Here is a 27,024-nt window from a genome sequence, read left to right on the forward strand (position 1 = left end):
ATGACATCAAATCAGATTGCTCTCCTTTTCCTACCCACCCTGTCCCCGCGTGCCCCAGAGCCTACCCTGGTCACCCACAATGGCCGGTGCTGCTCTCATTCCTCTTCTCCCAAACAGAGCAGCGCCCCCTGCTGGCTCTTCACCACGCCGCAGGCATTGCTGCTCCAAAGGTACTACCGAGTACAACTACTTCCCTTGCCCTGTCTCCTTCTGAGTCTGCATTGCGTGGGAGTGAGATCCTGTCCTCCACAACCTGCCTGATCCCTCAGATCCAGGCATGGTCCCCTCTACAGAAGGCCATGGATTTGATAACTCAAAACAAAAAGCCCTGTCTTTCCTGTGGGCCAGAGGGAAAACAGTCTTTACATCACTTTTTACTGAGTCTGTAGCAACAAAAAAGACAAGACACCAATTAATTCTTCACCAACTCCTTCTGGTATAAAAGGTTAGTAACTGTTACTATCACCTTTCCTCTGCTCCTCTCGTTTTCCCTGCGGAGCTGGGATTGTTCAGATCAGAAATGATGTCCCCCTTTCCTCCTTGTGTTCTTGTTAGAGTGCATACATTTCTGCATATTTTGATGCTGCTGATTCCTTAAGCCTCTATGATTTATATACAATGCTTGCCAATTCATATAAGAAGGTTTAGATTAAAATCTATGCTTCTTTGCTTAGTATTACTTTTTAAAGGAAAAAAAATAACTATGCTGAACTTCAAACTTAAGGTTTCCTCCTTTCAAAAGAAGTGTCGCATCAAACAGTTCAGTCCAGAGTTCTTACTAATTTTTTCACTACTGCTTTGCCAAAGCTACAAAGGTTACAATATGGAGAAGTAAAAGCAATGATAATGGGATAGGTAACCAAAAGTAAAGACTGTGCTAGACAATTAAGTAGCAATTAAGGTCCGGGTCTGGGCTTTCACTAACTAGGCAGCAGACTTATAATGGAGAAATGGTTGGAAGAGGTTTTATTCATTTTCAAAAATATATATTATTTTTTAAAGTTATCTTTAATAGAATAACAAAAGTTTTTTCCAATATGATTGATGAGCAGATTTAATTAATTAACAAAGGAAAGCTTGTCAGGTTGTACAGGCAATTCACCTCAAAATGGCTTACCTGCTATTGAGAATCAAAGTTGAGAACTATGTATTCTTAATCTACTTATCAAGAACACACATTAAAATTGAAGCTAAACATGTTAGGTAGAAATTAATAAATAAAACAACTTTGCCAAATATGTTGTTAGACTGAGTTATTAGCAGGCCCTTTATAAATTCTAAATTTAGTTACAGCAGTAAAACAAACATTTTGTTTCTTGGTCTAAACCTAATGCTGAATAAATTTTACTTTAAGAAGACAACCAATGCAGTATTAAATCTAAGCATTAAAAATCCCACAGGATTTAGGTAGGAATTTATAAAATGTTATCTGACTGCTCTCAAACATTGCCTTAAAGTAAGTTACAGCGAGTTCACCTGAGATCAAGTCCAATTTTTCTCCACATTTACCTTTAAATCTTAGATTAAAATATCTTTGAAATTTTCAGTATTTGGTTATAGTAAAAGATAAAATATATTCATTTATTCAACTCAAGACCTAGATTCAGTTTGGTTGGAAAAGCAAATGACACAATTTTGTAAGTAGAACTCCTCTGCCTCTGATGTAATTAGGAAAGCAACATTCCAGGTGGTCTGAAAATAGGAAAATGTGGCAAAGAAGCCAGTAGCATGGCAGTCTTGAATTTAGGTTATTAATGATGTATATACAGATTGAGTCACAGACACTTCAAGTATAGGTAATAAATGATAGCTTCATAAGAAGACTGAGTATGAATTGCTAATGTTATTCATTTTCTTTATCCATTATAAAGAAAATATTGCCTCTCTTCCTCCAGACTAAGGTTTGTTTAGTTTTGTCTCTGTGTTTAATACCCAAGTGAAAAAACTTTCTTTTGACTAAGACTGAACTAAATTGATTTATAGCCAGATCAGAAGCCAAGAGATTAGTGCCAAAATAGTGGTGAGATAATAAAATACTGAACTTGGACAGAATCCAGATTGCTCAAATATGAGTTGAAAGGAAACTGATGATCAGCTAAGATAGACCAGAAAAGCTGGTCTCTGGCTCCACTATTAACAAGAATGATGATTCAGACCCATTGTTTCACACAAGTTTTCTGTCTACTGATTCAAGTGGTATATCCCAAACTGGGAATACACCAATAGTTCCCATGCCTGGTGTCCCATTATTTCTTATGAAGAATGTTTTTGAGTTCCCACTGTGGCACAGTGGGTTAAGAACCCAACTGCAGCGACTTGGGTTGCTGTGGAGGTAAGGGTTCAATCTTGATGCCCTCCTGGCACAGTGGGATAAAGGATATGGCACTGCGCAGCTGCAGGGCATAGGTCACAGCTACAGCTTGCATTCAACCCCTGGCCAGGGAACTTCCATGTGCTGCAGATATAAGCATTAAAAAAAAGAGAATGTTTTAAGTTCGATTGTCAAATCAAGAGCTATGTGGAGATTTATTAGACTTACTATCTCTAGGCTAGAGAAGGCAGCTTTAGCACCCAGGGTAAGCCTATTTCCATATAAAAAAATCTTGCTTCCTTAAGTTTATAAATATCCATGTTCATTTTCCACTGCTTTATTGGGCATACAAATAGTCTGACTATGGCTCCCTACAGCTGTTTCTCATAATAAAACACAATTCAAATAATTCCATATTAAGAGACACTCTCTTCACAAGGGGGGTGAATGGACCTCAGAATGTTGATTCTCATCCCATGAGGTCTGACTTCTTTTGATACTATTTGATGATCAATTACATCCCACTATTGTTGGCTTCATGTCAGCACATTCCAAACTAAGCATAGAATTGTGGTTTTCCCTTTCATTTCCTATTTCATTGTCAAAACAAAACTGAAATATTTAAAGCTTAGGTATGTAGAAAAGAGAATAAATAGAGAGAACATATAGCTCAATACTGTGCTCTGCAAAATGCTAGTTACACCTGTCACTTTGGGGTTTACGTCTAGGGCACTGTCCCATCCCAGCCTGGTTCCATGTGGCAATGGCCATCTTCCTTCACTACCAATAGTTTCTTCAAGCATAGCATGTGTTCAAAGTCCAGACTTCAAAAGGGAAGCTGAGATAAATTATGATTTTGTTTGAAAAAAATCCCTTAATCCCTCAGTGTTTTGACTGCCTCCCCGGAAAAATGGCGTGGAATTAAATAAACACACTCCAAAGAGAAAGAAGAATTCCATGACTAAATAAAGGTTTTGGATGGTACAGACTCCAATTAACATCATGGTCTTGCCAGATTCAACAGTGAAAATAAAGCTAATAATTATTTTAAGGTACACTTGAGTTCCAAACATATATATTTAATAATTTTGAGTCTCATTTTAAACAATTAAAAAATATAAACTCAGAAATGCATACAAGTCTTTTAAATAGATAATACCTGCCCAGTGGCTGATATTCTCACAGGCAGAGATGTCTAGTGACAACTGGCAGCTTATGCACCCAATTGCTGATATGGCCAAGTGAAAATCATGTCCAACAGAACTCTGGGGAAAATGTTTAAACATTTTATACATAGAAGATAGAAGGTAAGATGGTTGCACGGCAATCAGTCAGTCAGTCTAATATTGTCAATATGTATAGCCTATGGGGTTGTCAGAATGTTGGACATACTTTTGAATCTCTGGCATAGATCGAGACCATGTTTGGATTAGAGTGACAAGTGGGTGGCTGGGCCTTCTGACTTTTGCTGGAAGTTAGGCATCCATCATCCTTGCCATGAGCACTAAAATGGTATATATGTTCCTGGCCCCTACTAGTATTAACTGATTCCATCTCCCTCCATCCCAAATACTCTGCAATAGTTTTGGCCTGCTGCTGGAAGGGCTGACATCATTGTCTGGGCAGAAATTCTTGCCAACATTTACCCTCTTGTCCCTCTGGGATTCTATTAAAGAAGTGTCGGCCTGAGCAAGCAAAGCCAGTTCGTTCTGAGCAAACATATGATGTACATGAATTTTGTGCTCTTTTCACCACTAACTCTGATACCTAGAGCATCATTTGACCTCTCTGAACTCAAATTTCATCATCTGTAAAACAGAGATAATAATAGTAACCGCCTAACAGTGTTGTGCAGATGAAGTACCAGCATACATTATAAAATGCTTGCATCATGTCTAGCAGAGAGGAAGTTCTCAATAAATTGTACCTCACATCTTCTAGCAGAAAAAAAAAAAAAAAAAAAAAAAAAAAAAAAAAAAAAAAAAAAAAAGCCCTACCTCAGCAGTTCTCTATACTGTACTCTCTCTTGATCTCCTTCTTCAGTACAATGACCAGGTACATACTGTTTTTATGTTTTGTGCTATAAAATGAGTTGAGAAACAATGTTCAGAGTCACCATCTAACCTTAGGATAGTTATACTGGGAGAATAGTATCCAACTACTATTAATTTTTGTACATTTCTTTCCAAAGATGAAACATACCTCTTACTTTTTCATTAAAAGAAAACATAAGCTAGAATCAAAGTCTGTCTGGCATGTTTTTAAATGCATAAACATGTGTTTACTATTGTGTAGAACAGCTGTAATTTGACTGCCATTGACTAATTCTGATTATGTTTGGTTTAGGTCCTTCAAGAGCCGTCACAGAGCATTTACTTATTTGCGTTTTTGTATAATTTTAGAAATTAGCCTCACAAAGCCATTATATGTGGAAATTTTCTCCTTCCTTTTACCTTCATTATTGTTCAGAAAAGCAATTGTATCATTTAAAGTGGTTATTGAATCTATAATCTACCAAATTCATGGGGATGGTATTATAATGTCTTAGAATATGTCAAAATTCAGAAGTAAATGAACTGCTTAAAAATCATCATTCTGTAGCTATTTTAGTGCATTTATAAAGATCTACTAATGATTCTGATGCTATAAATAGATAATGTGACAATATTATCTCAGCATTAAAAGAAAATTTAAAAACTTAGTAAATCAGGATGAGTCACTAGAGAATGCTAAGAAAAGAATATATGCTATCATCATTTTAGGCCTTTTTTTCTCCTTTAACATCTCCTTCATTCTTTTTACCCTTTGGAATTTTTAAATTATTTCTATATCTTTTTTATTTCTTTTTTTAATCCTCATAGATTAGTAATTTGAAAAAATAGGTAAGTTACTATTTTAATGAGGATTTGAGAGCAATTACAAGATAAATGTATACAATATTATTTTCATGACTTTTAGGTTTCTTTTCTATTACAGAAATATGTTTTTTTAATAATGAATGCATTGTGTTGATCAGGCTACTGATGAACTCCTGATGGGCTCCTGGTGTGGAGAGCAGCAAAGAAAAAAAGAAGAGAAAAATTGTGCAGTGTTTACCAACCACTTAGGGTACACACAGTCAATTATGAGGGCTTAAAAGATGATGCTGCAATACTACTCATGAAAGTAAGATTCTTGGGTAGCTTTCAAATTAATATGCCAGTCCAGATTTTTTTGGCATAATGAGAATATCTTTTATGTGTCAGAACAGATTTTGATTAGAACCAAATAACTGAAAGCTCAGATATGTTGATAAGGTGACCTTTATCATAAAGTTTAAGATTAATAATCTTAAGTACTTTTAGAGAAGGCAAAAGTTGAATAGGAATAAAGCATGTGAGTCATAGGGCAATCTGACTGTATAATTCACACGTCTACATTTGAATAAAAATTGCAATTTCAAATACAAATAAAATAGAAGTCCACTTAAATGAGATGCTTATGGCATCACTTAATGCCTTTTCCTTCTCTACCAAGAATAACGGTAATTACTTTTTGACTAAGTCAGTCCTTATGCCCACAAGTACTTTTTTGTCCCATAAGAATTTAGAGCATTTGGAAACAGTGTTAAAATGGCTTATAGCTATCTTTCAGAAAGCATTCTCTTTTATTGCTTATAGCCTTATTTTTAGAAAACAGATCTTTTAAACAGCTGTTTTATTTTTCAAGTTTCATATAAACATGAAATCAAAATGGATTTATTAGTATATTTTGGGCATATTTAGGGTATTGCATTCAGTGTTTGGTACCATATTTAGATTGAAGTGTTTTCAAAATAGACCGTGTCCTGGAGCATTGTACTTACATATTCCTTTTAAAGGACAAAAAAATGATCGTAGAAAGCAGTCCTATTTAAAAATTATATATTGAAAATCCCCTTACCTGTCTACTATTGGATTTAGTTTTGTGCATGATACAGTGAAGCATTTGGCATTGACCTCATAACTTTTTGGGGGGAGTTGCTTCTACAGCTTTTTTTTTTTTTCATTCTATACCTTCTACCTAGTATGCTCCCTCCCTGAACTCTTTCCTCATCATTTCTCTCCCCTTCTCCCAATTCTTTCATTCTTTAAAATTCCAATGGGAATTCCAACTTCCAATGTCATCTCTTTCATAGAAACTTACTTGAACCTGCTAAGTTGTATATATTTCTTTTACTATTCACAGGAATTTTTTTCATAAGCCTCTTAGAGCACCTATTACTGTCTTATGAGCCATTGAGTGCCTCCAAAGATTTTAAGCACTCACTGAAGTGTGATATTTAGGGACAGGTAATGATCTGGTACCTTGCATATGGAAGGTACTCAATAAATACATGTTCTGGGGACGTTGTCTAAATAAAGCATTTTCCTAATATGTAATAATAAATTAATAACAAAAACTAATTGTATACATGCATGCATGAGTTTATATAACAGATGCAAATCTAACAAGTTCACAGTGATAACAGGATCAGCTGGATATTTATTTAATTCAGTTATTGAAATGGATAAAATTATTAATTGTACTATTTGGTCAATTATACATAATAATATGAATAGTTTTCATAATGGTCAAGTTTGCTTAAGAAGGACAAACATGGATCAATATGAAAATCTCGTCTTGCCAAGTTTACTGCCTATCAGAAAGATGGTGCAAAATAAGCTGCAATAGAATTCCTATTGTGGTTCAGTGGTAACAAACCCAACCAGCATCCATGAGGATGTGGGTTTGACCCCCAGCCTCGCTCAGTGGGTTAAGGATCAGCATTGCTGTGAGCTGCAGTATAGGTCACCGATGCAGCTCGGATCTGGCGTTGCTATAGCTGTGGTGCAGGCCAGCAGCTGCAGTTCTGATTCAACCCCTAGCCTGGACCTCCATAAGCTATGGGTGCAGCTCTAAAGAGACAAATAAATAAATAAATAACCTGCAACAAACTAAATGGTTATCAAGCAGATATTCTTTTTGGTCTTATATTTAGTATGCCATATGGCTGGACCCAAAATTTCCAAAGGTTTTATATAAATAGGAATTTAAAAAAATAAAACAGAAAACATGTATGTAAAGTACTAATTAATACTAGTACACAACTATATTTACTGAAAGTTATGGAACTCTAGTGAAAGAAAATCCACTTTAAACTTATATAACAGTGTGGGAATTTCAACATCAAGTCTTCAGAAATTACATTGAAATAGGATATTGAGATTCCTTCTTTGGACCTAGTCTCTCATTGCTACAGCAATAGTTTAATCATATGTAGACACAGGATAGAATTTTAGTTTATGGACATATGGCTACTTCCTTAATCAAATCTCCAGTCCTTCTAAATATTCAAAAACAATACCAACTCTGATGAGACAATGTTAGTGAAAGACCATGATGCAAAAATGCAGGCTCTTTATTTCTCCAGGATTCTCATAGATATCTACAGTAACAGAATGTTATAAATTCTGTAATACACAGAAGCTGAAATGCACTGAGAATGTTTTGGGTTTTCAGCAGAAAATAAGAAAATGGAAACCAGCATCCATACTTCCTCTATATCATCTGCACTCAATAAATACTGAGTTAAATTCTTGTTTTATTTTTTCCTTATGACAAATATACTTAAGTAATTGGATGTTTCCATCTTATGGAACTGGGAATTTTACTCATATTGAAATTCACAATCATGGCTTTTCATATGGAAATGTCTATTCCTCAAGTATACCAGGAAAAAAAAAATCTAGTTTTTATTACTTCAAACTTTGTAAAGAGAGACCAAATCTTGCTGTTACATAATGTATAATGCATCATTTACAAGCATTTCAGATTATAAGGAAAATGTATTTACCACAAATATGATGATGGTTCCTTTGAAAACTAGTGCATTATTTTAAAATTGAATCATAATGGATATAAATATTCATAAAAGATATCTTAAGTAATATACTGAGTGCCTACAAGATATACTGTATATAAATATATATTTAGGGAATAATTTTGTACTCTGGATTTGGTAACTTCTTACTAATCTTCTTAATTTATCTTCTGACATATATATGTCAGAAGACAGATTAACAATGTTATATATATATATATATGGGTATAGGTAGTACATTTGCCACATTACCTCAAAACTCTGTTAACTATTTGTATTATATTATACCATTGAAATAAGGAGCTAATAAATAATAAATGGAGAAGAATAAACCTACCTCTTTAATTGTTTTGTAACTTTATATTTTCACATTGTGCATTGAATCACAGACACTCAAAATCATATCATAGAATTGCTGGGATGAAAGAGCATTTAAAAGTCATTGAGCTGAATGAGTTAAAAGTTTACTATACCAGCAGAACTCTCTTTCCAAATAGCATCATATATGGAACCCCAAAACATGAAACAAATGCACAGTGTAGCAGCTCTGGTTTAAAAGGAAGATGTATGCTTGGCCTCATCCCGAGGCAGAACTCTGAAGTCCCCAAAGTACAGTTTGATGACCACTGATCTGGATAATCTGCCCAATCAGCTCAGGATCTTTGCTAAAACTCTTTTTTTGACAGATAATCATACTATCACTGCTGTGATACTTCCAGAATCAAGATACTTTTTTTTTTGGAAATGTATAAATCATATGAAATAAAAGTAACCTCTATATTAAACCTCCAAGTAATTTTTCCCATTATCTAATATTTGTTCTCTTTGATGATTATTGTATATAATAACCCTTTAGACATTTGGAGATAGATAACAATCTGAGCAGAAATAAACTTGATTTAAAATGTTCACATTTCCAGTCTAGAGGAGTGAAGTATATCCTCTGCCCTCCACTATGATCTCCCTGATGATGCTTTGTTCAGGAGACAGAATGGTTCTGCCCTTGGGTTCTGGTCATGAGTGAAAAGGAATCATATACCAAAATCTACATGAAGTTTGGGTTCTGATTAAAGCAGCTCCAGGAAGATATAAAGACTCTAATCTTTTTAAGAACCGGGGATCATGCAGGCATCAAAAACCAGTCTTAATGCAAGAGGAACTATAATGGTAATTCAACAAGACAGATGAAAATAGTTTGGGAAATAGAAAATAGATTCAAAGTTGAAACCTTAGGTTTAGGACAAAGAACATTTTGTGGAGGACTTTATCTCATATACAGAGAATGCACTAATTAAATATGATAAAAGTTCACGTGTTCCACCTACTCTGAGAACCATCAATCTAACTGTAAGAGTCTAATGGAATCTTCAAAATCAATGTTGCTATCAATAGCTATACCTGCTACCTATTTGTTTAGGGTAGTAATTCTGACATTTGAATGCTCAGACTTGTACGCCCTGTATTTTTCAGTGGTCTTTTGCATTCTATAGTAGTAACATTGCTGCAAGTAGAATATTTCCTATCTATCTTCTTCTGGCCCTCACTTCCTATGGATTTTTTAGTCAGTTTAGTGGGATCAAGTTCTGTTCTGTTTGCTTTCTATTATGCCACTCTAGCTTTCTCATGAAGTGGGTTTGGAGGTTACTCCAGATTGGGAGCTAGATTTTCAATGTTAAAGAATGAGTTAATAGGGAAAAAAAAAAAAAAAAAGTCAACATCAGAAAATCCACCAGCAATGTAAGGCCACTGAGAGTCAGAATGCAGGAATATAAGCAAAGCGGAGGCGGGTCCGAAAGAACATCCTTATCATCAGTGTCAGCATTAGCATCACAAGAGTTAACATTATATTGCACCTACTATCTGCTGGGGCTTTGTTCCAACACATGGACTATGATACCTAATTTAATGATTAGTGCTTTACTTATTTTACATATGAGCAAATAATCGCAATTAAGCAAGAAGTCCAGTATTAACATAACTGGAGGTGATAAAGCCAAGATTTCAAAATAAAGTCTGACTTTGGATGTCAAACTTTTTATTCAACAACTTTACTGAGGTAATAACTTATATACAAACAACTACGCATATTTCTTGTGTAGAGTTGGATGAGTTTGGACATATGAAAACACCTGTGATACCATTATCACAATCAAGGTAACAGACATTATCTAACACGTCCCAGAGTTTCCTGTGTCTCTTATTGTATCTGTGTGATGAGAACACTTACTATGAAATTTACCCTCTTAACACACTTTGAAGTACACAACTCCATATCGTTAATTACAGGCACTATGGTCCTGGCAAACCTGGATATCCACATGCAAAAATTAAATCTGAACCCTTACCTTAGATCAAACTGAAAAAACAACTCAAAGTGGATTAAAGACACAAATGTAAACCCTGAAACTGTAAAACTCCTACAAGAAAACATAAGGGAACATTTCATGACATTGGTGTTGACAATGATTTCATGGCTATGACACCCAAAGTATAGACAATAAAAGCAAAAGTAGACAAGAGTGACTCAAACTAAAAAGCTTTTGCACAGGAAGAGAAAATATCAACATAATGAAAAGGCAACCTATAAAATGGGAGGAAGTAGTTGCAAAACATATGTCTGAAATTAGGCTAATTTCCAAAACTAATAAGGAACTCCTTCAACTCAATAGGCAGAACAAACAACCCAATCTAAAAATTGGGCAAAAGTCTTAAACAGACATTTCTCTAAAGAAGACATCACATAGCAAAAAAAGTATTATATAAAAGGGCTCAACTTATTATATAAAAGAGGCTCAACATCACATAGCCAAAAAAAGTATTATATAAAAGAGGCTCAACATTAAAGAGGGGAATACAAATCAAAACCGCAATGAGAAATCACCTCACACTGGTTAGAATGGTTATCATCAAAAATTCAAAAAATAAGTGTGGCAGAGGATGTAGAGAAAAGAGAGTCTTTTTACACCATTAGCAGGAACATAAATTGGTACAGCTACTATGGAAAATAGCAAAGAATTTTCTCCAACAATTAAAAACAGAACTACCATATGATCCAGCAATCCCACTTCTGGGTATGTACCTGTAATAACTGAAATTAGGATCTCGAAGCAGTATCTGCACTCCCAGGTTCACTGCAGCACTACTCACAATAGCCAAGCTATGGAAACCAACCAACCAAACTTAGAGAAAACTGGAGCTAAAGGAGAAGTAGGCAAGAAAAATGAAGTATAAGACATAAAAGTAGTCTTATAGGAGTATAAGACATAAAATAGAAGTATAAGACATAAAAACAAAAAAGCTCAATAACTGCATTGTCAACTGCATTAGGGATTCTTAAATCAGAACTGGCATGCATAAATTTAGATACATGATGAGAAGAGCTGGGAGAATGTGCCAGGATGTAAGAGATGGGAAAAAAGCTGGAAAAAAATCAAAGATGTAGAGGAAAAAGTACAGAGATCAATCAACATTAGTATAATTGCTACACTTAACAAGAACAAACAGAACAGAAATGATCATCAAGAATGTTACAGGAGGAATCTCTCCTGAAATGAAAGAAAATTGAGTGATCAGATGTATATTCTTCACTGTATGTAATCAAATGAAATTAAATGAGATAGGAACTTAGACACACCAGAGGGAAATGTTGTAATCAAGTCATTCAGAAATGTACAAAATGAGACTGACTTTCTTTCATTAAAAAATGAAAAAGTTTTGCCATCCAAGAATGATATAAAAACATTAATTGTCACTTTTGTAGAAATGCAAAGAAAGATAATTGTAGACATACAAGAGCTGAAAAAAGTAGACTTTAACCAGAGAGGTTTCCTGAAGCAAAAGTGTTTTTTAGTTGGAATTAAAGGCAGGTGAATCACAGTACAGAGGATCAATAATAAGGATTGAAATAATTTAATGTGCAATTGAAGGTAGTTTATTATTTAAATATAGATAAAAACAGAATGTCATTTGCCACAATTAATTACATTTACTGAATTAATATACTAATATAATGGGAATTATTCAGAGTATACTTTTCCAGATTTGGGCTACAAACATTTGAAATTCAGAAAATCTGTTCTAACCCAAAGCACAACTATATTCTTGATTTGCTAGAAGAAAATAAGCAGATAGTGTTTATGTTTTGAGGTTGATACTTTTAAAAATACAGATGTAAGTATGATTGCTTTTCAAACTTTACTAAGGAAGACAATAGTTGAATGAAATAAGTAAGGATGTATACTTCCCCAAAGCACTAGAAAAATAAAATAAAAGAAGGAAAGACTGAGAACTAATGCCACATAATAAATGATAAAAGAAAAACAAAGAAAAGCAGCCTGATGCATAAAAATCCAAATATATCAATAAAAATGAAATTCCATAAACTACATCCAAATTAAAAATAACAGAATCTCAGAGTGAGTTAAAAAGCTAAATTGGAAATAAAACTAGAGGTTTATCAGCGGAAAGATAATAAGCCAAGCAAATTTTTTTGTTTTTGATATATTAATGTCCATTGGCAAAGGTGCTACAAAATGAACATTGTCATATAATGTTTGTGTATTGGTCACCTTTTTCTTGTCTATGCTGTGGTAATATCAAAATGCCAATGGCTTGCAAAATTCGTATTACATGTGAATTACAGTTCTGCTCTTCTCCTTTGTGCTTCTTCATTCTGGGACACAGGATGAAGTAGCACACACTGTGTGGGACTTCTTCATGTACTAGAAGAAAATGAGTAACAAAGGAGTCAGGCAATGACTCTTAAAGCTTTTGCTTAGCACACAACATTCACATTTCACTGGCCAAAGCAAGGTAGACATCTAAGTCCAAAGTCAACGGGTTGGAAATTATATAGTTCCTACTAGAAGGGCCACTGCACGTGAAAATAGAAAAATTTGCTAAGTACCAAAATCACACACATACTTTAAATAATTGAGATAATGGCACATTTCACTGCATAAAACATGGTGGTATCAAAGTGTACAGAATGCTTTTAACTGAGAGACTGAGTAATTTGGGGATAATGAAATCTCCCAGACTAGTGAGAAGGTAATAAAGACAAATTTTATATAAGTTCAGTTATCAATATAGACAAAAGTCCTTCAAATGCCTTAGTCTATTCACCTAGTACACAATTATTTACCTATAACTTCACTGTAAACCAAATTGTACATATAGTTCATATATGAACTTTCATAATTTGGGGATTCTTTAAATATTATTCATAGTAATAGGTCTTTAATTAAAGTACATCTTTATTGGCCTATATAGCCTTTATTTAAAATTATGTAAAATAGTTATTATATGTGATGAAAACCTTCTATGTGCCATGATTTCCATTATTAAAGAGTGTGTGTTTGTGTGTATATATGTGTGTGTGAACATGGTTTCAGAGTTTCCAATGTACAGTTGAATTTTGAGTGTTTCTGTTTTCTGAGTGATCTTCTTGGTGAACTATTACTTACTTTGCAATTTATCATTAATAAATAAGGGGCTCATAGCAGTCATTCAATAAGCACTCAAATAAAGGAATGAAAAAACAAAAATGCAATGCCATTTACTGTACTTAAGATTCATCTGAATTTATATTTGGAATGCAAAAAATTCTGCTCACCACAAAACATCATAAAACAGAATGTGATTCAGACATCAATGGTCAAAGACTGCACTGAGATATACTGGAAATTACTGGAATATAGCCTCAGTGTAATACAGCAATTCTTAAATGATATTTTCTAAGTGCTTTCCATTTGCCTGGCATTGTATTAGTATCACTGTGTCAATATCTTATTTAAGCTTCTCACAAATCCTATATGTTAGGTATTTCTATTATAACTCTCTTCATAGCTAGACTGAGGAAGCTCACAGAGATAATAAGAGTTTCCCAAAGTTTCACATTCAGAAAATAACAGAACAAGGATTTGAACCCGGGTAGTCTGGTTCCAGAGAGTCACTGTTAACATTACCTTACAGTTTACTCATATTCTCTCAAGGGAAGATTCCCAGTTTGCTGAATCTTGGTATTGTTTAAAACTCTACAAATACATTTTCTGTAGCTTCTTATAAGTAATCTCATCAATGAAAAACTACTCTTTTTTTTTCTAATTTTATGCTTTAAAGCCACTTTAAAATTTTTCAATTTGAGAGGACCTTGACATGTGTACATGGCTCACACACTAATTCATCAATTGTCACCTCTCATATCCTACAAGTAACGACTGCCCTTCAACCATACTAAGAAACCTAAATATTAGTATAAAGTTTAATGAGAACTTTGTATTTCACCTCCAGATTCCCATTTGTGTTTTCTCTCTTAGCTTCTGTGTCTAAGTTTTTGATGGTTAATACATCATGAAAGAATTTGGAATGAGTTCACTAAGTCTCCATCTTAGAGAAACTTATGCATAGTTTAAAAAAACCGTGACTTCTGGGGAGTTTGGCTAGCTATATAAGAAAACCAATATGCCTTCTTTTTTTAATTTAGTTATGCCGGGGGTTGTTGAAATATCTTCATTATGGCATCCAGTTATTTTTTTTTCCAAAAGCTTTATTCATACAGCAGAAATAAAAGCAATGAGTTGAGTCAACCAATTAGATAGGTAGTTTGAGTTCAAACAGATGAAGCTACTAGTTAATTGACTATATCATTCATTTTCGTTCAATTGTTTTGGCATTGAAAAGTCATAGCCAGGGCTTTTCCAAAGAGACATATGCCTTCCTATGTTATGAGTGAACTTTTATCTTTCAAATTAGAAACAACAACAACAAAGAGAAAACACATTTCTTTCAGCATACTCCATATGGGTAACTGATATTATCACAGCTAGAGTTGAGCAGCCTGGAATATGTAATTTCTTTTTGTAAAAAATTATTTTCATCTTGGGGAAAAGCAGAATTTGGCAATGCATCAATTCCTCTGCTTTTGTTCATCATTTGTTTGAACAAAAGTAATTATGCTTAAAACAAATTAAGCATCAGGATTTTTCTTTTGTTTTCTTGTATTTTACATTTAACTACCAGTTATATCACTAAATATATCTGGTTTTCATTATTTTCATGAGAAAAGCAATATTCATTTAAAAAAATTTAAGTTTAGCATGCCCACAGTTTTTGGTCTATTCATGAAAACGAGTAAGTATTATACCGAGCAGGTCTACACAAATGCCTCAAAAACAAATTACTAAGTGCTCATGAATATAAATTTTGAGGTAAATTTTAAATGAGCAAAGTTTTAATGAATATTGAGTAAATTTTAATTGAATTTAAATGTGGCAAAATTATTTCATTTTCACCATATTTTAGCATCAGATTGAACTTAAAATGTTCCAAATAATAGATATCATTTATGAGTCTTACAATCCTTAAGAAACTCAGATTTTTTTCAGGCATGACTTGGGGCCAAAATATTTATTGATCAATTTTTACTCATTTTTGCATAGTCACTTTAATATAGATGGATTAAAAAATTCCCATATTTTGAGTAAAAAATATAAATTCAAATCTAAAAGCTGAGGGTTAGATCAATCATAATCTCTTTTTTGATCTTCTACTAAGATTACAAACAAAACTAGACTCATATTTTTTAGTATGGCATCCACGAGGGATATATTCTAACACCCCCACCCCAGCACATACCTAAAGCCATGGATGCCCAAATCTCTCCCAGAAATGACACAGTATTTACCTATAATCTGTGCAAAACCTCCCACATACTTTAAATCACCTCTAGATTACCTGTAGTACGCAATCAATGTAAATGCAATGTTGAAGTAAAATGTAAATATTTGCTGGTGTACAGCAAATACAAGTTTTGATCTCTGGAAATTTCTGGATCTTTTTTAAACTTTTTGATCCTTAGTTGGTTGAACACATGGATAAGGAAGGCCAACTGTATTAAGACTTTAAAAAGCCTCAGTTTTATTTACTACAAAATCACCAGCATTTAAAAGACAAAAATAATTTTCCCATGTTCAGTTATTCCATAGGGCATCTATATAAAGGTAATACATGATGTATCCATTAAGAAAGTTCATCGCATGATTTATTTTCTGTATTTAAATTTTCTTATAAGACGGAGGAGTAAAATGGTAGCATTTTCCTTTATTTAAAAATGATTCCTTTATTGATTTGTTTAATGTTGCTTTTGTGGGGTTTTTCGTTATTTTTTAAGTGACAGGCTCTAGAATTTGATTACAAAGTATAATTCTGTTAAACTCCATACCATTTTAAATATAAAGAATATTTTTTAAAAATTAATTTTATTTTTCAGAGTATTTGAACAGAAAGTACAGATTTTGTATAAACCCTCAGTCCCCATATACAACCAACCTTCTCACTATTAACATCTCACACTATGGGGGTACCTTTGTTACAATACATCTACACTGACACATAATTATCACCCAAAGTTCATAGGTGATATTAAGATTCACTCTTGGTGTTGCACATTCTGAGTTTTAAGAAACGTGTAATGACATGTACCTAACATTGTAACATACAGATTACTTTACTGCCCTAAATATCCTTTGTGTTCTGCCTACCCAACCTTCCCTTCTCCCTAACCCCTGTTAACCACTAGTCTTTTTTGGTCTCCACAGTTTTGCCTTTTCTATAATCTCAATTTGCTGGAACCACACAGTATGTAGTCCTTTTAGATTGGCTTCTTTCACTTGTAATATGCATTTAAGTTTCCTCCAAGTCTTTTCATGGCTCATTTATTTTTAGCACTGAATAATATTACATTATCTGATTGTACCAAAGTTTATTTTTTCATTCACCTACTTGGAGGACATCTTGGATGCTTCCAGCTATTGGCAATTATGAATAAAGCTGCTATAAATATCTGTGTGCAGGTTTTTATGTAGAAATGTTTTCAACTCCTTTGGGTAAATTCCAATGAGTATGATTACTGGATCATATGTTAAGAATATGCTTAGATTTGTAAGAAACTGCCAAATTGTCTTCCAAAGTGGCTGTGCCATTTTGCATTCCTATCAGCAATGAAACAGAATTCCTGTTGCTCTACATGCTTGCCAACATCTAGTGTGGTCAGTGTGCTGATTTTGACAATTTTAATAGGTGAGTAGTGGTATCCCCTTGTTTTAATTTGCAATTTACTGATGACATATGATATGAAACATATTTCCACATGCTCAAATGCCATCTATATACAGGTATGCTAAGATCTTTGGCCCACTTATTAATTGGGTTGTTCTCTTAATCAGTTTTAAGATTCTTTGTATATTTTGAATAAGAGTCCTTTATCAGATGTGTCTTTTTAAAATATTTTCTTCCAGTCTGTGGCATGCCTCATTTATTTATTTATTTTTATTTTTTTTTGACATTGTCCTTTTACAGAGCAGAGGTTTGGTTTTTTTTGGGGGGGGGTTGTTTTTTTGGTTTTTGTTTTTTTATGGCTACACCTCCGGCACATGGAAGTTCCCAGGCTGTGGGTTGAATCGAAGCTGCTGCAGCTGCCAGCCACAGCCACAGCCACAGCAACACCATATCCGAGCCACATCTGCGACTTACCCACAGCCTGTGGCAAGGCCAGATCCTTAACCCACTAAATGAGGCCAGGAACAGAATCCGCATCCTCATGGATACTAGTCGGGTTCTTAACTTGCTGAGCCACAACAGGAACTCCAAGAGCAGAAGTTTTTAATTTTAATTAAGTCCAAGTTACCAATTCTTTTATGGATCATGCTTTTGGTATTATATCTAAAATATCACCATAATGTCACCTGGGTTCTCTGTTATGGTACCTTCTGATATTTAAGTAGATGTATGATCCATCTGAGTTATTTTGCAAAGGGTTCAATGTGTTTCTAGATTCATTTGCGTGTGTGTGTCTAGTAGTTTCAGCATCATTTGTTGAAAAGATTATCTTTACTGTGTTAAATTTACAATTCTTTCAAACATTATTTGACTGTATTATGTGGGTCCATTTCTGGGCTCTATTTTGTTTCCTCTATATATCTGTAAATTCTTGATTATTGTTGCTTTACAATAAGCTTGAAATCAGATAGTATCAGTCTTCTAACTTTGTTCTTGTCCTTCAGTAGTCTGTTGGCTATTTTGGGGTCTTCTGCCTCTCCATATGAACTTTAGAATTGGTTTGTCAATATCCACAAAACAATTTTCTGGGATTTTTATTGTAATCATATTAAATCTGTAGATCATGTTAGGAAAAAAGGTATCTTGGTAATATTGTCATCCTATCTGTGAGCATAAACTACCAATGCTTTTATTTAGTTCTTTGATTTCATTCATCAAAGTTTTGTAATTTTTCTTAAATATAAATCTGTGTGCATGTGCGTGTGCGTGTGTTTGTGTGTGTGTGTGTATGTGTATATATGTTTTTGAATGTTGAACCCACCTTGCATATCTGGGATAAATCCACATTGGTTGGGCTGTAAAATTCTTTTTATGTCGTTTGATTTTCTTGTGAAAGAATAAAGAAGCCAACCATTATATATGTATCACATATAGTTTGCCACTTAGATAAAAAGTATGAGTTATATGTATATAACAGGTGACATCTTCCTTTATTAAATTTATTAATACATGTGTCTGCATATACTTTCCCCTGGTTCTATTTTGCATCCTAAGAATAACAATTACGGATATCAAAATAAAAAAGAAAGTTAATGAACTCACTCCAGCCTTAGTAGCACACCCACACAGTGGATCTGTTTAGAGCAACTAACCACAGGTACTGGTGTGAATATTATTCAGGCTTGAGATGTCTCACTTTAGTTCTGACTAAAATAGTAAGGGGTAGTAACCAGGACTGTAGGATTAACTACTCTAAATAACATGCTGACTACTTGGTATTTTCCCCGAAGTATTGGTTCCATGTAGAAGAGAAGAAATATGCCAAAAACGGGGATATTGGAACTTACACAAATATTAATTGATATAGAAGGATAAATGTAGCCAGAAAGTAGAAATACATTTTGAATTTCCAAACAAGTGAACAAGGTCATATTGAAGTTATATATTGATGGAGGTATAAATATTTGTATATGTTTGTATCCACATATATGTGAGTATACACACACCTATATAAATAGAAAGAAAAACATATAGACATACTTTATAGGTAATTATACATATTATACATGTAATTGGATTATAATTTAAGTCATTTTTCTATTTCACACCATTGCTTTATTATTTGGATAAAAGTATGAGATAGGAGAATGTGAAGGGAGCATTTGTGCAAAGACTTTTAGGTTTATGAGCCAAAATGTCTCTTTATTAAAAATCAGCTAGCATTTCAATGACCAACAACACTCACTATGCTAACAATTCCAATAACACATAAAATACATGTGAGATAAAACAAAACACCACCTACAATCCTGAGTGTGGGTGCTCTCTGTGTACTTAAAATCTCTTCAATAAACAAATATTGTACAAATAATTTTGTAAAGCATATACAATGTACAATGTTATTTACAAATCATGAGGGAAAAACAATCCATCTCAATGGTGAATTTATTCATCATCAGGTGTTTTTCATGGCCTAGGTGGAGACTCTTAATTATGGTAAGCATTATTAGTATTTTTTTTTTTTTTAGGAATTCTAAGGCAGAACTGTACTTTTTTTGTTCCAATTCAAGAGGATTAACAATTAGAAGCAATTAACAATTGGAAGCTCATTTTTGCCATGATTCCATCAACTTTATATTAGTCTATAAGCCTAAGCAAATTTAAATACATTACCTTTAAAACCTGAAATGAAGCATAAATTGCTCTACATACTAAAGTTTGTGAGAAAAAAGAAAAAGTATATCTCACAAGCTCTACAAGAGCAAACTGTTTCTGAACATAAAATCAAAATAAATAGGAAAAGGTATAAAACGTATTGAAAATAATTATTAGTGTATCAATTATCCACACTTGAGTAACTTTTTGTTCCATTTACTATTAGAACATGGCTTGAATTAGACTAACACCCCTGCAGTACTATTCAAGAAAAAGCAGAGAAGTTACACTTTTTTTGAGAACAGAAGCACATGTTTGAGCTCTACATTCCCCACAGCATTTTTTTAATATTTATTTTTCTTTATTTTGTCTTTTTAGGGCCACACCCACAGCATATGGAAGTTCCCACGCTAGGGGTCCAATCAGAGCTGCAGCTGCACACCACAGGCACAGCAACACCAGATCCAAGCCACACCTGTGACCTACACCACAGCTCACAGTAATGCCAGATCCTTAAACACTCAGAGAGGACAGGGACCAAACCCATGATCTCATGGATACTAGTCAGGCTCACTACCACTGAGACACAACAGGAATTCCTATATACCCCACAGCTTTTTTCTGAGAGCATTTTTCAAATTAGATCAATAAAGCAAAGCCCAGGTAAAAGCATCAGTCTCAGTAGAAACAACACAGTGTTCAAGTCTGGCAAAGTGTCTGGGGCTTAATAGGCAATGTACCCCTAAAAAAGAGAGCAATAGAGAAGTAGACCACAAATCTGCATAAAATGTTCCCCAAGTCATTAGTGAGATTAGAAACTGTCCTCATGGGGCATTATTCCAGGAACCTAATAAAAAACATCTGTGAGATTAGTGAGCTGAGCAGTGATTTAAGCACTGATTTTTTTTTTTTTTCATGTTGAGCAAACATTCTGGAATTTGAACTTAAACAAGGTAGAATGACTTTGGTAAACACCCCCAGACTTCAGCTGCAGTCTTAAAGGTATAAGAGTTTGGAATAAAGGTTACACACTATGAAACAGAGTCCAGAGCACTATGAAACAGAGTCCAGAATAAGGGGCATCTCTTAGGAGTAAGGAAAAAACTGAAATAGATCAGCTCTAACAAAGCCTAACACCAAGCCTTAACAAGATCAAGACATTAGATCAGTATTCTCCTGCCAGCCAAAACAAAAATTAACCTTCATCAAAAACCCCTTTAGACTTTATCCACAATGTCCAACACCCAACAGAAATTTGAGAGACATGCTAAATATCAGAAATACATAACTAAATGAAATAAAATGACATAGAATGACTAAAATGAAATAAAAGAGACAGTAGAAATAAATATTGGAATTGACAGAGGCTTAAATCATCTGTGAGAAAGTAAATAAGAAAACATCAAGTAGATGAAAAGATAAAAATACCAATGGTAAACTTTAATTCTATAAAAAAAGAAGCAAATATACATTCTAGAAATTAAAAAATGAAATGTCTGAAATTAATAATTAATTGGATGTGTTTAACTCAACACAGTAAAAGAAATATCATTGAAAAGGAAACAAGCCAAAAATATACACAAAGAGAAAAGAGAATGGTACTGACAAAAGAAACACATGAAACACAGTGAAATTACAGTCTCATGGAAAGAGGAGGCAAGAATGGGAAGAATCAATAATTGAAAAGACAGTAACTACAAGTTTCCCTACATTAATAAGATGCATCAACTCACTGGTTTAAGAAACTCTGTTAACTCTAGGCATGAAATATGCAAAGATAACTGTATCTTGCCAATTCATATTAAACTTCTGGGAAAAACAAATGAGATGATGAAATGAAGACAAGCCAGTGATTAACAACAACCACAAAAAGAACACAGTAACTTTATCTTCAAAGGAACTGGAATAAAATGACCTTGACTTTCAACCAAAATACAAGAAACGGCATATTGAAAATGTTTAAAGAATAAAAAGGCCCTTCTTCTCACCTAAAAGTCTATACCTAGTAAATATCCTTCAAAATTAAGGAAATATAAAGACACGTTCAGAACCACAATTTGCATAATTTATTACCAGCAGACTTAAAATAAATATCAGAGCTGGTTCTTCAAGTTGAAGAAAAATGACACGAAATAGAAGCTAAGAGTCACTGAAAAGAATTAAAAGCACAAAGAAGGGTAATGATGCAGGTAAAATAAATGCATATTGATGTTTAAAACAATAATAATAATGTCTCGAGGGGTTTATATTACATATGAAGCAAAATGGGAAAGGATAAAGCATCCTTAAGTTCTTCTAAGGTGCTTGCATTTTGTGAAAGTAGTTAAAGAACTAATTTAAGGTAGACTGTAATAAGTCAAGGATGCATATTGTAATCTCTAGGGTAACCATTAAAAGAAGAATAAAAATGATACCTAAAAGGCTGATAGAGGAGAAAAATGGAATAATTATTCATACTTGATAGTTTTTCAATTTAAATAGATGAACAATGGAAATACTTCATTGGTTTAATTGAGTAACGTATAAAATATAGTTTGTTCTTTTCTCTAATAAAAGAGCATTAAACTTCAGTAAAACTTTATACCAAAATTTTAACTGAAGCTATTTAAACCTTTTAAGTGAATTCATTTAAAAATTGTATTTCTATTAGAGCAAAGAAATCACCCTAATAATTGCACATACTTTTATAATTAAATGATACATTAAATGTGCATGTTAAATTGTTTCTATATACCTGAAAAAATACCAAACATAACTGAAAAATTTGACATCCTCTTTGTTTATATCTCTCTGTAAGAAAAAAGTGGGCAATATCCTTAAGAGCTATTTGCTCTCTCTTTTGGTGAACTAAAGATATATCTGGATAAAAAGAAGATGACAAGTTAACGATATTCATCAGGATAGAGAAAAGCAGGGGTGAACTTATTAACTATAAAATGGTCAATTTAATCCCAATACTTAGTAGTAATATGAAACTATCATCAAACAAATTTGTAGTAACTAAGAAAAACACAAAATATTAAGAAGAAATAGCATGGTTTTGTGAAAAGTAAAAGCAAAATTAAATGTAAGGTTTATTTTTAGTGAATTATGTCATTAATTTTATAGGTCACAACATATTAAGACTAAAGTTTACCAAACACACTAGTTTGAATATTGACCAAAATTCATTTTGCTGAAATAGGTGTTTTCATTTAAGATAATGATAGGGAAAAAAAATCTAATTGTGGGGCTCTAATAAGAGTCAGAACTTGGGGTTTCAACTCCAAACAATGCTTACTTCCTTAAATATTTATTTTTCAAAGTCTTTAAAAATCTTTAAAAGGTCTCCTATATCAAAGGCAGCATAATGTCTCAATTCTGAACACAGCAGAGCATTACAGCTAATTGATCAAACAGGAAAAAGTCCATTTAAAAGTACTCAAATGAGTCTATTTTTGGAATAGGGATGAATAGGGAAATAAGCAGAGTATTAAATTCATACCATGAAAATGAATACTAAGTTACTTGTCTTGAAAGCAGGTCATAGGGTAATAGGGCAGAACAAATCTGACTCCATATTAGATCTCTTTCTTTTACTTTAATCTTATTTTAACCTTTGTGCTCTTCTCCCTGTGCTTAGTCATGCCAGCTCTGTACCTTTTGTAAAAGAATGTTACCTATAGCTTGAGATATACAGAAACACTGTGATCTGACTGTGACATGACCTAAACTAGTAACATTTGCCTTGGAGGTTGAGGGGAACATCATAAACCTGACCACACTCTAACCTATGTGGACAGCTGCAAGAACAAAGAATTCAACACCAAAAAAGTTTGCAACAACTAACCACGCCCCTCCCTCACCTAGCTTGTAAAAGGGCTTTGCTGAAAGCCTTGGAAGAGTTCTGGCTTTTATGGCAGATTTCCAGCTTTTTAAGGCACAAACCACCCATCTCCTTGCAAGGCCTTGCAATATACCTTTTTTCTGCTCCAAACTCTGAAGCTTTAGTACAATTTAGCATTGTGCATCAGGCACAGAGACTAGCGTTAAGTAACAACAGGATGTTCAAATACACTTATTAGAAAAGTTAAGCATGCAATGTTTACTACATGTAAACTAGGAGAGGTTTAAGGCACATCCCAGGAATGGAACCAAGCTCAGTTCATAATCCTCACATCATAGGCTAAGTATTTCTATTGCCTGGTTTTCTAAATAGGCAAATTGAGCCTTAGAAAGATCCAACTGGTTATCCCAGTTTCTGCAGCAAGTGAAAAGCACATCTGGGATGTGCAAAGCCTTTTGAGATCTTTCTACTATGCAGCCAACACTCAACGTGGGCAGCCTTCACTAGAACAGAAATCATCCATTTTTTTCCCCAAAACATTCTATTAAACAAGAAAAAAAGGCGAAGTGTCATCCAGTAGATGAAGTGAGAATGAAATTACTAAACAGTTGTGCCCTTGCAACTGTAAAAATAACACCCACATTCCTGGCTCCGCCAATTTTGTTTCAGTGTGAGCAATGCATCCGATCTGTCCTATTCAGCACCAGTTGGCTTACTTCCTTGTTTGTTTACTGAGCAAGTGGTGATTTTTTCTTAACTTTTTTTTTGACTGGGGCTTTCAGCAGTGACCACTGAGGGAAGGAACTGAGAGAAAACAAAGGCCCATCTACTTTGCCTCCCTTACTGTACGCCACCTTCTTTTTTCCACCATTAATTTGGCAGGACCACTTTATTCCGGCCATAAACTTTTTGGTGTGCCTATTTTTATTTTTATAGGATACTGCTCAGATTTATCAGAAGCAAAGCCTTTTACTTATCAGGAAGCTACAGACTATCAGAATAAAAAACATTCATGTCCTATTTGTGATTCCATCCTCTGAAGGTTTTCTAGCTGAGATTCTTAGAGTAATGCTACACTATTTCTCAGAGCCCATTTTCCCTTTACGCCAGTGTAATTTATAAGCTCAGCCTAGTTCCAATGTCTCTGCAGGATAATGAATGTTTTAGGAAAAGGATGGTAATTCTAGAGTAGTGTATAAGTCTGCATAAATATTCTCTCATGAACCTCTGAGTCATTTACAATGGTCATATTTGGCATTCTTCATCTCATAGCCAAGAAATGAGATTGCTATTAGTATAAATAAAAACACAACTGTGATTCACAATTACATCATATGTACAAAGGCATTCTTTCTACTTTTTACATAATTTGTTTTTTAATTCATTTTCTGATGGTATCACCTTCCTAGTTTGTATTTATTCACATTGGCAATGGGCAGATCCTAAAACAGGAGATGGCAGTCTCCCTGGCCTCTCTGATCCAGAGCCCCCATATAAATATTGGAAGACACTATAAGCCAAAATGTGATCAAACCTTGGGGTTTAGTAAACTGTACGAGCAAAATCATCAAAGCATTTATTTTTAGTTAAATACATTAAAACATATTTGACTAACTAGAAATTGGATAGTAATAAACTTAAGTAATTTCTAAGTATTATAATAAAGCAAAAAATAAACATATTTATTAATTTTATTGAAAACAGGCAGAAGTTTCCGTTGTGGCTCAGTAGTAAGGAGCCTGACTAGAATCCATGAGGATGTGGATTCCATACTTGGCTCCATTGGGTTAGGGATCCCGGGGTGCTGAGAGCTGTGGTGTAGGTCTCAGATACCACTCACCTGCGTTGCTGTGGCTGTGGTGTAGCCCGGCAGCTGTAGCTCAGATTAGCCTCCTAGTCAAGGAACCTCCATATGCCACAGGTGCAATCCTAAGAAGCAAAAAAATAAAAATAAAAAGATAAAAATTTCAAGATAATGGACTGAATACATAATACAATTTCTGCCTTCCCATAGGAGCTGTAGAAGTAGTAGCAAATATATATCAAAACTAATAAATGCATAACAATGTCAAAAACACTACATAGGAAATTAAGAGGCATGCCTAAAACAATGAAAAAGAAAAACCATAATTGCAAGCCAAGATTAGAAGTATAAGCCAGAAAGCAAAAGTTACCCAGGAAAATCTCAGGGAATCATTTCATGGAAGATAAACACACCATCAAAAATATTTACAGAAACAAAATTACATAGATCTCAAAACCTACAAAAAGGAAAAACTGACCATCACTAAAAGGTTACTAGAAAATCATCAAAAGACATTAAAATAATCATTACGAATATCACAGATGTTAAGGAAGGCACACGAAATGAGAACAGTCATGAATATAAATCTATTAGAGGTTTGGGAAAGACACTGCGAATAAACAAATACATGACATAAAAATCAAATATTCAGTTTCAGATCCTTCTGAGAGGGGATATAGAAAGTGAAGATGTAGGAAAGAATACAGAAGAGATGAAATTTGAGAAGATAATTGACTAGAACTTACCTTTCAGATCGGACACTCCAGGTGTGGCCCACGGAGTGTTGGGGTGGTGGGCGGGGGCGGAGGTGCTGCACTCGCGGGGCGCGTCCGAGCAAGTAGAAGCAGCAGTTCTGCACGTGGGGCCCACGAGCCAACTGACGGGAACTTTTGCCACTTCCCGGCTCCATGCTGCCAGACCACCCGCTCCAACCCGGGGGTGCTGCCGGTCTTTACCACCAAGCCCCACATCCTGCTGGCCATCCTGGCAGAGGTGGCTCCACCGGAACATATCTCGGTGTCCATGGTTGCCGGGGTGTCGGTGAGCACCCTGGAAGAGCTGCTGTCACCGACCCAACGCGCCAGTGCCACATGTCTCGCCCAACCTGCCCCGCGTGGTCCATGAGGGGCCATGGTGACGGCACCGGGCGGGCTCACGAGGACCCTGCTGAAGGCCTGCGGACAGGAGGGAGGAGGAGCCCGAGGCCCAGGTTGAGGTCTATACCAGCCTCAGGGGCAGCTGCAGCATGGCCTTCCCGTGCACCTTCTTGGAGGCCTGGACTGAAGGTGCCACAGCATTGCTGCCCAGGCCCTGCTGGAAAGAGCCAAGATGAGTCTCTGGAAGGTGAGGCACCCAGCTCAGCTGGGGACCGGCGTCCGCAAGCCGTGGGAAACCACCATTTACTGGCTCCAAGCGCAGGAGCAGGGTGGGGTACGGGTTGCGGCCTGGAGGCTGCCACCTGCTGGGCCAGGGAGATCAGCAGGCAGTAG

At 34.7% G+C, this 27,024-nt stretch overlaps 1 pseudogene; it reads left to right on the forward strand.

Annotated features, from left to right (window-relative positions):
• Positions 1–27,024, forward strand: LOC146406114 (pyrroline-5-carboxylate reductase 3 pseudogene; annotated as a pseudogene).

Source organism: Sus scrofa, chromosome 1, assembly GCF_054392235.1.
Source record: "Sus scrofa isolate SSC_HxYL_T2T_F1_AM1 chromosome 1, Sscrofa_HxYL_maternal_Yorkshire_Landrace_v2.0, whole genome shotgun sequence".
NCBI classification, from domain to species: domain Eukaryota; kingdom Metazoa; phylum Chordata; class Mammalia; order Artiodactyla; family Suidae; genus Sus; species Sus scrofa.